The sequence below is a fragment of the Zea mays genome, chromosome 4 (assembly GCF_902167145.1).
Source record: "Zea mays cultivar B73 chromosome 4, Zm-B73-REFERENCE-NAM-5.0, whole genome shotgun sequence".
Lineage (NCBI taxonomy): Eukaryota > Viridiplantae > Streptophyta > Magnoliopsida > Poales > Poaceae > Zea > Zea mays.
This window is the reverse complement of record NC_050099.1, coordinates 177384263-177401501: the sequence shown is the minus strand read 5'-3', so window position 1 is coordinate 177401501 and position 17239 is coordinate 177384263.

Sequence of the window (17239 nt, the reverse complement as noted above, 5' to 3'; positions counted from 1 at the left end):
AATCAATATAACCAAATAGTTAAACATATCGTCTAATTTTTTCTTGCCATGATGTTCCTTGTAGGCAAGCCAAGCTGACATCTTCTAACAATTGGATGGAGTCTTTTTGTGGGTGCGAAACGGCTTAAAGTCTGTGACTCTATCTTATTTAGCAGGTCAGCATTTAAACTGAGTAACATATATGAGACTATTCTTTGTCTTAAGCAAATGCACATGCCACTGTTGAGAAACTAAATCTGTCAGACTTTGTATAATGTTTTCCCAATATTATCATATCAAGGGGTTACAAAAACTGATCACCTTGTAGAATCTTTCCTTGACTTAAATACCATGTGAATTTGTATGCTACTTGATTAGTAAATCTAGCACGTTAGCTAGAGTTTGATTAGTAGTGGTAATCCGATACGCTGGTTGATTTGTTCGTTTGTTTGCTAAAATTACAAGGGATGGTGATGTGTAGCTAGCTGTAGTGGAGCCTGATGTCTCATGTTATTTGTATATTGTAAAACAACCGCTGCTCTCCATTTGACCGATTGAATGAATGATGTTTCTAGGTCTACTCTTATGTGAAATATTTTTTTGTCGTGGTCGAGCCTCCACCGCCGCCAGGCATCCTCCCGTGCGCATGGGCCCGTCGTCATGTTGTCTGATGTCCTCCACCCCTTTTCAGGGACCGACGAGGAGGGACGCGGCAGCGCTGGACCCAGAGCTGCTGCAGCTGGTGGAGCTTGCCCCGGGCGCGCTTTGTGAGAACTCCATCGCTGATGTGTTGTAAGTTAGAATTGGCCTCAAATGAATTATTACATCACACTTTGCAAATTTGTAAGTCAGAATTCCTTTGATCTATATAATTAAATAAATTGTGCAAACATATAATTCTAATGTCTCATGGTTTGTAGGTTCTTATGCCATGGAGATACTCTACAGGCTATGTACTTTTCATTATTAATCATGCAAACAAATTTGTGTCTGTGTTTAATTTCACACCTACTCCAGAATGGTGCAAAGATATTACACTAAAAAGATTTTGGGAAGTTATTCTTCTTATTTCAAAGAAATATAAGGTTGCATACGATGTCAAATGTATTGGATGGTCACATGACATTTATATGTGGTGACATTTAATTCAACCTGATGCTCCAATCGACTTAAAAGGGTAATTACTTAAAATTATTATGTCATATATATATAGATGTTATGTTTATAATTTCATAATATAACAAAGTTGGTAACTTTTTCAGTCTTAATACTGGTCATTTTGCTCTGCACATTATTATGGAGTGGTGGGACAGTGGTTTAAAAGCGCAACTTAGTATGGTGAGAATAATAGCATATATGTAATTTGTAGTTAAGGATAATATTACTTATAACATTTCTTTACATGATGGTGCGACTCTGCGTAGGAATTTATTTATTGATCTATTGACATACGAGAGGAACACAACGATTTAACAGTCCTGGAAATATATAAGAGTATCTTGATCGTATTATGGAAAAAACTAGATGAAATAGATAGTTATGCTTATGTTTATTTTATATTTATTGATTTTGAATTTTTGACATTAAATCTTGTTGTTAAATTTTATATAATACACTATTAGGTGAGTGCCCGTGCGTTAGAGGCCTGAGTTTCTCTTTGATATCATTCTGGATGGCTTGCGGATGTTGTCATTCATCTCATAATCGTATAACACATATTTGTATATATAAGTTATCGAGATATTATATGTTCCAGATGCAATGCACGAACACTGACCTATCTTATATAATACACTAGGTGAGTGCCCATGCATCACAGGCCCGAGTTTTTCTTTGATGTCATCTCGGACAGCTCGCATATGTCATCCTCTATCTCATAACTATATAACACATATGTGCATATATAATTTATCGAGATATTATATGTCCCCGTTGCAACGCACGGGCACTGACCTAGTCCAAGGAAGAAGGCACACCGGCGTGAATCGGTGACTTCATTTTACGACCGTCGGATGACGCGGTCAGGGTCTCCCGGATCGAACGGGCACGGTGGCTCGAGCACGCCGGCCAGCGGTGGGTCCCCGCGGCGCCGTCGTCTTCTCGTCGCGCCGTGTCCGGGTCCGGCCGTCGGTGTGCTGCCGTTGCTTGCACGATAAGATTAGCCCGCGCACGGGGGAAATTAGGAGGGGATAAACGGATGGTCCCGAACGGAACGGGATGGTGTGGCCGAATGGGAATGGGATGGCGTGTGGGCCTGGCCCGTGCTTTCGTAGTGGACAGGACAGGCCGCGGGTGGCGGTATGGGCAGCGGCCTGTGTGGACCCACGCGTCCTTGACCGCTGCCACTGGCTCTGCGCACTGGGCTGGGGGGCTAGAGGGACGTGGCCGGAACCGGAAGTCCGGAACGTGGACGTGGAAGCGGACACACGTGCATGCATGGGCTCAGAAGAACCGGGCCGTCTGAAACCTCTTTGGACGCATCATTACCATTGGAGGATAAAATAAAAGGTCGCACTCTTTTGCACTGCATTTTTCTTCCAGTTCAGAAACTATACCTTTCAATGCAATTCCAAGAACCTCGTCATATCGTTCGCAGTTGATAAAAAATAAAGGTTTTTGTAAAAAAAAATACACCTAAACAACAACAAGCTTATTTCACAGCAGCGACAATTTGAGCTAGAATGGACTTCTTTTCCATTTTCAAGGTCTTAGTGCTACACGTGTGAAAACCACGACAGCCCATTAGTTATATGGGCCTCTATGGGCTCTAAACCTAGCCTGCATTACCTCTACTTTCTCCTGCTCTACTTTTTTTAACAAAATCCAATGCAGACACAAAGGTAGCTTATGTTGAGAACTACATTACCACGGATCACCAGATCCGCACCCTTCCCTCCCGTCAGCAGATTAGGCGCGAGAAGTTGTAGAGAACTCGTCTCCCTTCCCAGAAGCACAACATAATAAACACACAAGACACAAGGTATATGGTTGGGCCTCTGGCCTCTTTCTCTTCTCTATTCCATATGAGGGGTACAGGTTCTATATATAGAGACGCGATAGCCCTTAGGGCTATATTCGGTATTTGCCCACATAACCCTTCATTAGGGTTTCTCAATACTCTCCCTTGGGCGAATACCGCGACCAACACATGCCTCGTTAAAACTCCAAAAAAAACCAGTGGGAAAAATATGGAGAAAGAGTGCATGGTGATACAAATTGCATTTGCACTTTGTTGCCTCGTTAAAAACCTCATGTGAGAAACTTCAAGAAAACTCACCAAGGGAAAAAGAGTACAAACAGCTGTCATCGGGACAGATTTCGATCCTCTGGGATCTAGATTCTATCGAATCTTCTACAAAGGCTAAGTTTAGAAATGTGCTCCCCCTGATCCTTGCAAAACTGTATCAATATGGCAAAATATTTTCTTCTGGAAGTATATGCACATATAGATTTAGCAAACAGATTGCATATCCTTGCAAAGATTATTTCAGGAACTTCACCTCAACTCACTTCTAGGATACACGAGGTAAGTGCACGTATCAACATAAATAAGTCACTTCGACTAGTGGTGTTCGATCGACTAGATCTACATATTTGATAGAAACTTCCATAAAGGTTCACATATTGATCATCAAGCTAACGCCTTCAGGGCATAGAATATGGCATTTATTGTCACACGATTGTGATCAATATAAGCATTCGCTCCCCCTGACGATGACATATGTCAAAGTCGTTATCCCTCATAACTCAAGCATATTCTTCAAGATATATATCTCATTGTTCATCTAGAATAACAAGAATGGACGAGGTTGGGGTGCTATCATTTTCTATCTTACACCACAATTTATACATAGTTGTGCAAAGTAAGTAACATGTCCTTATATAGGACTTAGGGGATAATATAGTTGCAATAGTACATATTCTAAATATGACACATCGCTCCAGGCGTTCATCAATTGCAACATTTATGATGGTGTAACAAAAGTCCATCAAAGATCGTAATCCATCAGGGATTTTTCATCGATCAGATACATCGTTATAGTCTGTCATTCTGGCATAATGGGGATATTTTTGCCAGTAACACCTAAACCTTATAGGTTTCTGCCATCGGGGCTTTAGAGGATACCGTAATTCCACATCAAGTGGAAAATACCATGAGTAAAACTCGTGGAATGCACATGTGGTTATTCGGTGAACTTCAAGTCCTTTGGTACCTCATCTTATTCCTTTTCGGGTCTGTATGGGTCTTTATCCCTTTATAGGGATTATCAAACTTTGGTGTTCAACACAGACTTTATTTCTTCTGGAAAGGTTCCATCAAGGAACTATAATCTCATCTAGGAGATATTCTCTCTACATAGAAGAGTGTTAATTCGTCAGGAATGTATTATTCGGTATGAGATTTATATGTTGCATATTTATAATTCAAAGATATGGATCCTCCTAGGATCTCATGACGGATCTTCAGAATCCTATTAACTGCATAATTTAAGTCATGCCATTTGTCAGATATATTACATAGCGGAACAGTGTTTATTTAACACATACGTGAGATAGGTCTCTCACAAGACCACTTGAACCATCGCATTCACCACACATTATTTCAATAGTGCCCATAAATGACCGAACTTCAAGCTCGTGACTTTCATTTTGCGATTATTGGTTCAGCCTCGATTGCATTTATCAATGACCCGATAAGAGAGCTTAAAGCACTCATGCCTAGGACTTTGTTTTGGATCCATTTGCAATCTAGAGGGGCAAGATAGGTGTCGACATATTTGTCTCCCACATTTAATAATAATCTTCGTCATTTCCCAAAACGAAAGATTCATTGTTCTGTATTCCCAGCACAATGATATTGCGCGCATTGCTAGGAACTTCATCATCAAGATGAACCTCTTCGTGAGGCAAATCACCAGCAGGGTGAATTAATCGGAGGAAAGTTATCACAGACCACGTGAATCTGCAATCAGAACATATGCTTTGACTAAGGCTGATGGATCATATTCGCAGGCGTCCCCGAGAATAGATCAAATACCAATAAGTCAAATATGGATATGATATTAATCCCGGGTATATCCACATCTACATCAGGTAGAAGCATTCAGACCAATATGGTTACTCCTCAACGATTTCTGGCAAACTCCATATACACAGGAGTACAGTCCGAACGACGGGTTCAGTTTGGCTTTTGTGCGTTTAATAGAATATTGAGGCATTACACTATATGGGCATTCCTCCCCCTAATGCCGAGATGTTCTAAAAGCATACAGATAAAATCCCCAACCACAATCATCCAGTTGTGGGCAATGTATGCTATTGTGGTGATTTATTTGGGAAATCTTACGCACATTACAGATAGGGGTTTTATGCAGTGAGCTTTGGACTTAGATTAATGTAGTGGCATGAATACTACATATTTGTCCTTCAACGTGAAGGGTTAGTCTCAACATCTAGCGAGACATGCAACAACAAGTTGCTTCATGGTTACAATTCTGCAAACTTATTGTTATTACTACCAAATGCATAGTCAATCATTAAGATTTAGACTGATATGCGCAAAACTATTTTATCCATAAGGGTCCTTCAGGGGCTCATGCATACCATTCGTCATTTGGAGCCATTAGTTGACTTCAGATCAACAAGTAAAATGACCATCAGGGTCTAACGCTCACAAAGACATTCACTGGTTGCATTGTGCTTTTAAGCACATAGGAAAAATGTGTGTGTTTATATTGGTAGTGAAGTGCACGGCATCAGGCCAATGCTGCCAAGCAAAGATTTTTATATGCAGAGATGTATAGTCCAGCTCATTTTTATCACTGCCCATGGTTTACCCAATTACTCATACTGCTATGAAATTGGGTATCGATTTATGCAACTTTTTTAGGTATAATAATTTTAAGAGAGAACTTATAACAATAGTTAATTATTTGTGGTGTTGCCAGCAGGGCAAACATTTCTCCTCATATTATATACCAAATTGTTCTATAAAGCATTATTTCGATCTCTTCATTGTTCAGCAAAAAGAGAAGCTTTGGAATAGAACAGACAAGGCCAAGAATTCATTGTATCTGGGAAAATCACCATATAACTAGCTTTTGATGAAGCAAACGATGATAACTGCTTGGCAAGAACGAAACAAGACTGGTATCCGCCTAGGATTCATCTTCAACATCAGATAGTACTGCTCTCATACGAAGAAATCATCAGGAGTAGAGAGGCTACAAGATCTTCATATTTCTATCACAAATTATCATCACTAGTAGTCTAGTGGTCAAGACATATGGCTCTTCTGGCTTCGAGGACCAAGGACATGTTAATGTCTAATTTAGCTTCAAGCTCTGTGGTGATGTGGGATTTCATAGTTATTTGTCTACTCTTCTCACTTCTGGTAGATCGGAGGTAGATAATGGTAAGCATACCAAAAGGGTGGAATTCAGTGTAGTTCGGCTACATAAACCCCAGGTATGTGTCCATTCAGGACCGACCTTTACCATTTAGCTTATAATGTATACCATACCAGTCAAAGGACTATCCCAAGTCAATTCAATGACTATAAGTATTTACAATTCTGAGAGATGTATGCAACACAAGCATAGAGGTCCTAGATAGGACGAGTAAAGTGGTTCGACGGGAACACACAATGGTTTTTCACACAAACATTGTGAAAAAAATCTCAGAATTACCTTTCGATGTACTCGCAACTTCGTGTTGCTAAGGTACTAGTCATTTATCTCAAAGTTCGCTTCATGCCGTTCAGCAACAAATAGCAATGTGCCAACATCTGGTTGAGTAATGTATGACTGAGATTCTGAGAGCACCTAGAGGGGGGGGGGTGAATAGGTGATCCTGTAAAAACTTAAACTTATAGCCACAAAACTTGATTAGGCGTTAGCACAGTTTATGCCAAGTGGCTAGAGAGGAGTCAAAACACAATAACCACAAGAATCCAATCACAGAGATGACACAGTGGTTATCCCGTGGTTCGGCCAAGTACAAAACTTGCCTACTCCACGTTGTGGCGTCCCAACGGACGAGAGTTGCACTCAACTCCTCTCAAGTGATCCAATGATCAACTTGAATACCACGGTGTTCTTGCTTTTCTTTTCTCAATCCCGTTTGCGAGGAATCTCCACAACTTGGAGCCTCTCGCCCTTACAAAAGATGTTCACAGAGAATCACAGAGCAAGGGAGGTGTTGGGGTTGTGCTTCGGTGCGCCGAAGGTCTCACACGAAGAAACAGCTTCGGCTGAAGTCGTCTCCAAGAGATGGCCGAAGGCCCCTTTTCATGGAGCTTCGGCGTTTTAAACCGACATAGAGATAGAATGACCTTTTTATACATATAGGTCTGAGTCAATGCTGTAAACTTTCGCAAGGGACATAATTGTAATTTGTCACAGGCTGCGACCTGTGCCTATAAATAGATGAACAGTATCTCTATACTGTTCACGTGAACCTGTCATTTGCTTTCACATCACGCTTGTACTTTTGCCTTCTGCAGGACCGAAGGTACATTTGTAATTCAAAGCCATTTATATTCATTAATACAAGTAGAGATAATTCTATGACAATATTTAAATTTTTATTTCATATTCTATGATTTATGCAAACGCTTCATTCTTCGTTGATATGCTTACGAAGGTATGTCCTTCGTAACCTTCGTCCGAGATGCTTTATATCCCGAAGGGATATATTGTTATGAAGGACGAAGGACCGTAACACTTAACATTTCTTGTGTTGCCTTGTTCTTAATTCTTAGCATTTGAGAACAAGTCCCCAACATTGGCGCCCACCTCCGGTCAACTCACTTCCACCTTTCTGAGCTGATGGCTTCGTTCAACACTCAAGCTGGAGCTGCTTCGGCTTCGAAGCTGGTGCTCCCGATAACAGGCGGTTCTTGCTCAGAGCCAGCTAACAAAAAGCAGAAGAAGGAGGCTCAGAGAAGGGTGCAGCATGTTGGAGTGCAGGGACCCTTCATTAAGTCAAAATGGTCTCACGTTCCAATTACCTTCTCTCAGGAAGATCTTCAGCTCAAGGACTATCCTCACAATGATGCTATGGTCATTTCTTGTGTGATCAAAGGGTTTCTGGTTTACAATGTCCTAGTTGACACAGGCAGTGCAGCTGACATTATATTTGCCAAAGCCTTCAGACAGATGCAAGAGCCTGAAGACAAGATTCATGATGCTACGCACCCTCTTTGTGGCTTCGGAGGGCGGCAGATTGTGGCACTCGGGAAGATTACCATGCCGGTAACCTTCGGATTTGTTCATAACACAAGGACTGAGCAAATTGTGTTTGATATTGTTGACATGGAATACCCCTACAACGCCATCATTGGTCGGGGTACCTTAAATGCTTTTGAAGCAATTCTTCACCCAGCTTATCTCTGCATGAAGATACCTTCGGACCAAGGCCCTATTGCTATTCATGGGAGTCAGGAAGCTGCCAGAAGGGCCGAAGGAAGCTGGACTGATTCCAAGGCAATTCATAATATAGATGGAGTTGAAGCTTGTGAACAGTATAAGTTCAGGAGGGAAAAAGCAGCTTCGGCTGATCAGCCGAAGCCCATGCTGCTGTGTGAGGATATAGCAGAGCAGAAGGTGCTATTGGGCTCGCAATTATCTGAAGATCAAGAGAAAACCTTGATAAGGTTTTTATTCAACAATAAAGATGTTTTTGCATGGTCAGCCAATGATCTTTGTGGAGTGAATCGGGATGTTATTGAACATTCGCTCAATGTTGACCCATCCTTCAGACCCCGCAAGCAGAGGCTTCGGAAAATGTCTGACGACAAGGCCGAAGGGGCTCGCAACGAAGTAAAAAGACTCCTAAGTGCAGGAGTTATCAGAGAAGTGAAGTATCCAGAATGGCTAGCTAACACTGTTATGGTGAAGAAGGCCAATGGAAAGTGGAGAATGTGTATTGATTTCACAGATCTCAACAAGGCTTGTCCGAAGGATGAGTTCCCGCTGCCACGGATAGACTCTTTAGTTGATGCAGCAGCTTCTTCGGAACTCATGAGTCTCCTGGATTGTTACTCAGGCTATCATCAAATCTGGATGAAAAAGGAGGATGAGCCGAAGACTAGTTTCATAACCCCAAGTGGTACATATTGCTATCTTCGGATGCCTGAGGGGCTTAAGAATGCTGGAGGGAGTTTCAGCAGGATGACTGCGAAGGTTCTCCAATCTCAGATAGGCAGAAATGTGTTGACCTATGTTGATGATATTATTGTAAAAAGCACGAAGCAAGAAAACCATATTGCTGATCTGCAGGAGACCTTCGCCAGCTTCAGACAAGCTGGTCTGAAGCTGAATCCAGAAAAATGTGTCTTCGGAGTGAAGAAGGGTAAGTTCCTTGGATGCTTGGTTTCAACAAAGGGAATTGAAGCTAACCCAAATAAGATCGAAGCTATACTTCGAATGGAGCCACCAACCACAAGAAAGGGGGCCCAAAGATTGACAGGAAGACTGGCTTCTCTTAACAGATTTATATCCAGATCAGCGGAAAGAAATCTACCCTTCTTCGAGGTGCTAAAATCAGCTGAAGTCTTTCAATGGGGCCCAGCTCAACAAAAAGCTTTCGAAGAACTCAAGCAATACCTGATAGATCTAACAACATTAACTCCACCAATGCCAGGGGCTCCTCTGTTGTTGTATGTGGCAGCTTCGCACTCAGCAGTAAGTGCGGCACTTGTGCAGGAGAAGTTTGATGGACAAATCAAGAAGCAGGTCCCAGTATATTTTGTATCTGAAGTCCTTAGTGTCTCAAAGAAAAATTATACAGAACTGGAGAAGGTGTTGTATGCCGTTCTAATGGCATCCAGGAAGCTTCGGCATTATTTTCAGGCATATAATATTATTGTTCCTTCTTCGCAGCCGTTGAAAGATATCATGAGAAATAAAGAAGCTACTGGCCGAATTGGAAAATGGGCTGCGGAGCTTAATGAATTTTACATTGATTATGTGCACAGATCCTCGATCCAATCTCAAGCTTTGGCAGATTTTATTGCCGACTGGACGCCAGGGGCTCAGGGTGAAGAAGCGAATAAAGATGCCGAAGCATGGACAGTGTTTTGTGATGGCTCCTGGGGAACCTTCGGAGCAGGAGCAGCTGCTGTTTTGGTTTCACCGTCCAAGGTTAAAACTTGCTACGCAGCAAGACTGGATTTCAGCTGCACAAATAATATTGCTGAGTACGAAGCCTTGCTCCTGGGTCTTCGGAAACTAAAGGCGATGGGGATCAGGAGGGCGATCCTTAAAACTGATTCTCAGATTGTTTCGGGTCATATTGACAAAAGTTCCAAGGCTAAAGACCCGAAGCTTGAAAAATACCTAGACACAGTCCGAAGGATCGAAGCTTCCTTCGAAGGATTCTCTGTTAAGAATATCCCTCGAGGGCAAAATGAACATGCTGATTTGTTAGCCAGGTCTGCAGCACAGGGGCTGCCGCTACCTTCGGATGTATTCTTTGAAACAATAAAGGCACCTTCAGTGGAGTTACTTGAAAGAGCAGTTCTTACTATTTCTCCTGTGTACAGTGAAGATTGGAGAACTGAAATAATTTCTTACCTTCAGGGCAACTTCCTATCAGATGACGAAGCTTATAATAAAAGAATAGAGGCAAGAGCTCGTCCATATATTATTATAGAAGGGGAGTTATACAAGCATGGAGTTTGTGCCCCGCTGCTCAAGTGCTTGTCTAGAGCCGAAGGTATAGAATTGATGAAGGAGATACATGCAGGCCTTTGTGGATCCCATATCGGATCCAGGCCGTTACTTGGAAAAGTGTTCCGTCAGGGATTTTATTGGCCGAAGGCAGCTTCGGATGCAGCTGAATTAGTTCAAAAGTGCGAAGGTTGTCAGAAATGTGCAAGAGATCAAAAACAACCTTCGTCTTTGACACAGCTAATACAACCCATCTGGCCATTGCAAAGGTGGGGCCTCGATCTGCTGGGCCCATTACCACCGGCTCAGGGCAATCTGAAATATGTTGTAGTTGCTGTGGAATATTTTTCCAAGTGGATTGAGGCGAAGCCATTAGCTACAATAACTTCGGCCACTGTCCAAAAATTTTTCTGGCAGAATATTGTCTGTCGCTTCGGAGTGCCGAAGGCTATAACTGTAGATAACGGAACACAATTTGACTCCGAAGAATTCAGGAATTTTTGTGATCAAATTGGCACGAAGATCCACTTTGCATCAGTCAGGCACCCGGAGTCAAATGGGCTTGTTGAAAGGGCCAACGGCATCATAATGACAGGAATAATGAAGCTAATCTTCAATCAACCAAGGGGAAAGTGGCCAGATCAGCTTACCAAGGTGGTATGGAGCCATAACACAACAACATCAAGATCTACAGGCTTCACCCCATTTAAGTTGTTATTTGGTGACGAAGCAATAACCCCGGAAGAAGCCAAAGCTGGATCAATAAGAGTGGTAGCTTCGGCAGAATCAGGTCCCGAAGATACTTGTCTCGTGGAAAAAGATGCCCTAGAAGGGATCAGGCTTCAGGCCGTGGAGAATATCAATAAGTACCAGGCTGAAACGGTTAAATGGCGAGATAGAAAGGTCCGGCTAAAAAATATTGAGCCAGGACACTTGGTGCTTCGGAGAGTGGCCAATCCGGATACAGTGGGCAAATTGCAACTGAAATGGGAAGGGCCTTTCTTAGTAGCATCTTCGTCAAGGCCTGGTTCGTACAGACTGAAGGACATGGATGGCAATGAGATTCCAAGATCTTGGAATGCGGATGAGCTTCGGCGGTTTTATGTATAACTTGATGCAATTTTGACTTTTCTTTTCTTTTTCATGGCACCCTTTTCCTTTCTAAAGGGGGAGAAAGGTTTTTAATGGGGCCATCACATGTAATTTTTCTTTTTAGTTTTATAAGAGCAAAATCCCCCAAAGATGTACATGTAAAAGCTGAGAACGCACCATCGAGTGCCGAAACTGAAAAAGAGAAGAAGCTCCAAAGACGTCCCTAAGGGGATGCAGAGCTTACAGCGAAAAGTCAACGCTGATTCCGCCGAAAGTAAAAGGCGAAGAAGCTCCAAAGACGTTCCCAAGGGAATGCAGAGCTTATACCGTCTAAGTAAAAGACGAAGAAGCTCCAAAGACGTCCCTAAGGGGATGCAGAGCTTACAGCGAAAAGTCAACGCTGATATTGCCTAAGTAAGAGGCGAAGAAGCTCCAAAGTCGTTCCTAAGGGAATGCAGAGCTAATGTGTGGTTGTTTCCAAGTAATGGCTGACAATATGGCTTCGGACATATGCTTCGGACATTCATTCGTGCATTACATTACATCATAACATTCGCATGCATAAGCATTCATTCATAGCATTTGTGTTCCCAAGTGGCTGCTTCGGCAAAAAAGCTTCGGAGAAGTGCCTTTTTATGACTTGTTACGCTATGTTGTGTGCAAAAGTGAAAAGTTCCGTTGCTTTGGCACAAAGAAAAGTTTCAGTATAAGGGAGAACTGGATTTTTATGAATCGTTGTATATAAGAGTAGTAGTCTTTTATGTCTTGCTATGTAAAAGCTTCGGCAGAAAGAAGAAGTAGTCTTTTATGTCTTGCTATGTAAAAGCTTCGGCAGAAAGAAGAAGTAGTCTTTTATGTCTTGCTATGTAAAAGCTTCGGCAGGAAAAAGAAGTAGTTTTTTATGTTTTGCTATGTGAAGAAAAGCTTTGGCAAAAAGAGGAAGCGACCGTTTAGGCTTCGTTGTGTACGAAAAGAAGGGAAGGTGTTTTTTCGCCTTCGGCTCAAAATATTGATTTCGTCCACATCAAAGCGACCCAATCGAAGGGTAAGGATATATTACAAGGTATGTACAAAGTTCCTTGAGAACAGTTCAATTGTATTTACAAAACTTGTTACAAAAGTATCCTAAGTTTTTTCCTACAGTACATTTCTACTGATCTTCATTAAGCTTCAGCTTCGGCGACAGTTTCGGCGACATAACTTAGGCATCATCTTCACCTTCGTCATCCTACATAAATCAAGGAATCGTGAGTAAAAATCAAGTTCAAAGAAAAAGGTAAGTACGAAGTATTATCTCTTACTGGTTCAAGATGGCTTCGTGCTTCATCTCCAGCCTTCTCCCGCCCGCCTTTTGTCCATATCATTTTTATAAATCTGTTGGAGATACTTCGGGCAAGGTCAGGCATATCATCCAGGATTGATGGAGATAAGGCGAAGTTGGGCCTGTTAACAACTTTTCCATGCTCACAGCCAGCCTTCATGAAGGCTGCAGCAGTCCCTCGAGAAGCTACCCAGGCACAGAAATCACCATGCCCAGCTATGACTTCGTCGAGCTCGTCAATTTCCCCCTCAATGTGATCGAAGGTTTGTGGTAGGTCTTCAGCTGAGGGGGTAAATTTTTCGCTGCTAGCTCCAACCGAATGAAAAATCTTTCTTAGTCGCTGAATGCACTTCTTGCTAAATTCTAGGCATTTTTCTTGAAGATTTGTCAGTAGTTTTCTCAAATCCGAATTTTGCTGAGCTTCGGCTTCAAGTTTTGCATTGAGATCTTGTTTTTCTTGTTCGAACTGCTCAGACTGGCGGAGAAGCTTCGTGTTCAGTTCTAATATTTTTGCTTCAGCTTCCGCCAGTAAACCTTCGGTTGCCTGGAGTTCGAAGTTCTTTTTCTCAAGAGCATCTGATTGTTCCTTTATTTTGTTTTCCAAATTTTCAATTATAACTTCATGCTTTTTATCTTCAAGATCCTGCTGCATTTGCAAGGCCTTGCTCAATAGCATACTCTACACAAACACAACCTTCATCAGACATGTTTTTGTTAGGAGCAATAAAAGTTAGGGGACAAGTCATTTACCTTGAAGTTGGAGTAAAACAAACTACCAACGACATGCTGTCGTCGGTAGCGGCTGATATCTGCTTCTAGCTTCGGAAATCCAATACTCTTGGACAGAGTACTAATAACTCTGGCCCCTGTTTGGTCCCGAATACACTTTAACTTCTCATCATCAACACCTCCGAAGAGGAGTGCCCCAGGTTTGTATCCGCAGGATTGGGCATACTCTGTAAGCTCTTCTATTTCAGCTTGTGTTAGATGTTCTCCAACTAAGTTTTGAAACGCGAAGGTTTCGTTTTTTGAAGCTTCGTCAGCAATTTCTTTTCCTTTCTTTGACGCTACGGTCACAGTTTCTCCGACAGCAGTAGCAGCTTCTTCTGCAGCCATGCCTAGCAGCATTTGGTCAATATGTTCAATTGTGCTCTCTAAATTAAAATCTTCAGCTGAGGTAGCTTCGGCGGCTGCGGCCTCCGAAGGTGCAATTTCAATATCTGCTCCCTCTGCAGCCGCTCGTGTTTTTTGGGCCGAAGCTCTTGGCGGCGTTTTGTCAATTACCTCTGTCACGGTAATGATTCTTTGTTTCTTTGCCTTGATTGTTTTCCTTGATTTCTCGGGCTCCTTGTCCTTCTGAAAAAACTTTGTCAGTTGAGGACCTAGTGGACTTAGCTTCGCAGGTAAGGATTCAGTCATTACCTTCAGAATTTCCCCAACAACAGCAGCAGAAGGCGATGCGGGGGTTTCTTCTGCTTCGGACATTTGTTGCTTCGGAGAAGAAGTTTTCTTTTTCTTTTGAATTTTCTTCTTTATTGGCTCTTTTTCACCTTCATCTAAGGCTTCAGTTGCTCTTTTCCTTTTTTGGCCCTTGGCACCTTTGTTCAGATCTTCGTAGTCTGGATATTCGAGGCCCAGGGCGTCCAATACTCGATTCAGCCTTCGTTTTGGACGGCTGCCGAAGGCTGCAGTCATCAATTGATCTTCTTTCTTGGAATAATTACCAAGTATTTCGTTGCACATCACTTCAATCGTATCTAGCCACTCCTGGCAAGGAGTTTTAAAGAATTTCTTAAATTTGAAGTAGTAAGGCAAGCGTACAAGTTCACCCTTTTTCTTTTCCCCCTCCAGCTTCGGCATTTCCCACTCTTTTACACTAGGGAAAACTTTGAAAGCCAAGAATTCCTGGACCAGGTCCCTTGTACTGATATTTTCTGCAATTATTTTGAATTCATACATTGCTTTTTGAGTTGGACCCTCTGGTAACATGTGGCACTGGGGGCGGGTTTCTCCGAAGGTCAGTTCCAGTGGGCTTTGCACAAGCTTCTCTTTATCATCATCAACCTTAACATAGAACCATTCCGATTTCCACCCTGCTGCCCATTTGCTTCGGTAGCTAATCACAGGACACTTTGTAGTTTTCCGATAAGCAAAATTATAGCAACCAAAGTTGTCATGTAATCCATCCTTTCTAGCCTTTGTCTGATAGTGCAGTTCATGAACTCGGCAAAAGCTGTCCGCAAACGGTTCCACCGCCTGGCTTCGGAGTGCCCAAATATAAACACTAAGCCTAACGATAGCGTTAGGGGTTAGCTGGTGAAAATAGATTCCAAAATTATTCAATATCTCTGCAATAATCTCATGAAGGGGGAATCTCAACCCAGCCTTTAAGAAGCTTTTAAAAATAACAATTTCATCTTTCTCCGGCTTTGGAGTAGTCTCTTCTCCTCCGAAGCGTAGTAGCTTCCTTTGATTTTCAGTAAAATAGCCTGACTTCACCATCTTGGACAAATCAGCCTTCGAAACAGTAGATTTCCCGAAGTCCAAATGGCTGGGTTTGCTTGGTGTGGCAAGGTGATAATCATCTTCGGAGTCTGTTTCCTCAGCTTCTTCTCCTTCTGCTTCAGCGATTGCTTGTTCTGCATCATCAATAGGAATCTTTTCTGAAATCACTAGCCCGGACCGTTGCATGGCTTCGGAGATAGGGACGGTCTCCGAAGCTTCAGTCTCCTCCCCCTCGCGTTCAATCCTAGCGGTAGAGCGGATTCTGGCCATTTAACTATGAACTTGTGAAACTTTAATACTTTTTTCTCCGAAGCAGGTTTCAAGATGGAGCTTCGTTCAATTCTGACAAACAAGCTTCGGCGATGGTTAAAAATTTTGGCAGCAAAACAGTGCAAATAGCAATGAATGCTGTGGTAACTTCACAACTACTTGTCAGTTTATATAGTGCTGCAGGTAAGAGGGCGAAGCGGCGGAATTGTTACACCAGGCGCGCAGTAACTTGTACCCGCTGCGCAGTGGACCGCAAAGATCAAACAGTAACTCTGCAAGGTGGGACCGACACGCGCTCGGAAGTCGGATCGTTTCTCCGCAACGAGCTCAGGGAAGGTGTTTTTTGGACCTTCGGCTTCCCGAAGCTGAAGAGGCTTTTTTCACGGGTCAAGCTCGTTACGAAGAACGATCTAGCACCGCGAAAGGGGCTACTGTTGGGGTTGTGCTTCGGTGCGCCGAAGGTCTCACACGAAGAAACAGCTTCGGCTGAAGTCGTCTCCAAGAGATGGCCGAAGGCCCCTTTTCATGGAGCTTCGGCGTTTTAAACCGACATAGAGATAGAATGACCTTTTTATACATATAGGTCTGAGTCAATGCTGTAAACTTTCGCAAGGGACATAATTGTAATTTGTCACAGGCTGCGACCTGTGCCTATAAATAGATGAACAGTATCTCTATACTGTTCACGTGAACCTGTCATTTGCTTTCACATCACGCTTGTACTTTTGCCTTCTGCAGGACCGAAGGTACATTTGTAATTCAAAGCCATTTATATTCATTAATACAAGTAGAGATAATTCTATGACAATATTTAAATTTTTATTTCATATTCTATGATTTATGCAAACGCTTCATTCTTCGTTGATATGCTTACGAAGGTATGTCCTTCGTAACCTTCGTCCGAGATGCTTTATATCCCGAAGGGATATATTGTTATGAAGGACGAAGGACCGTAACACTTAACATTTCTTGTGTTGCCTTGTTCTTAATTCTTAGCATTTGAGAACAAGTCCCCAACAGGAGGGATTAGCAACTCACACACGACACAAAGATCACAGCGAATACGCACACACAAGACCCAGACTTGAGCTCAAAAGACTAGCACACTAGAACGGAGCTCAAATCACTAGAATGTCGAACAAGTGCGCGAGATTGATGTGTGAGTGATCAAGAGTGCTCAAGGAATGCTTGGTATTCTCCTCCATGCGCCTAGGGGCCCCTTTTATAGCCCCAAGGCAGCTAGGAGCCGTTGAGAACAATTCTGGAAGGCCATCCTTGCCTTCTGTCGTCGGGCGCACCGGACAGTCCGGTGCACACCGGACACTGTCCGGTGCCCGATTTCTTTCCTTAACAGGCGCAGCCGACCGTTGCCGACCATTGCAGATCTGGCGCACCGGAC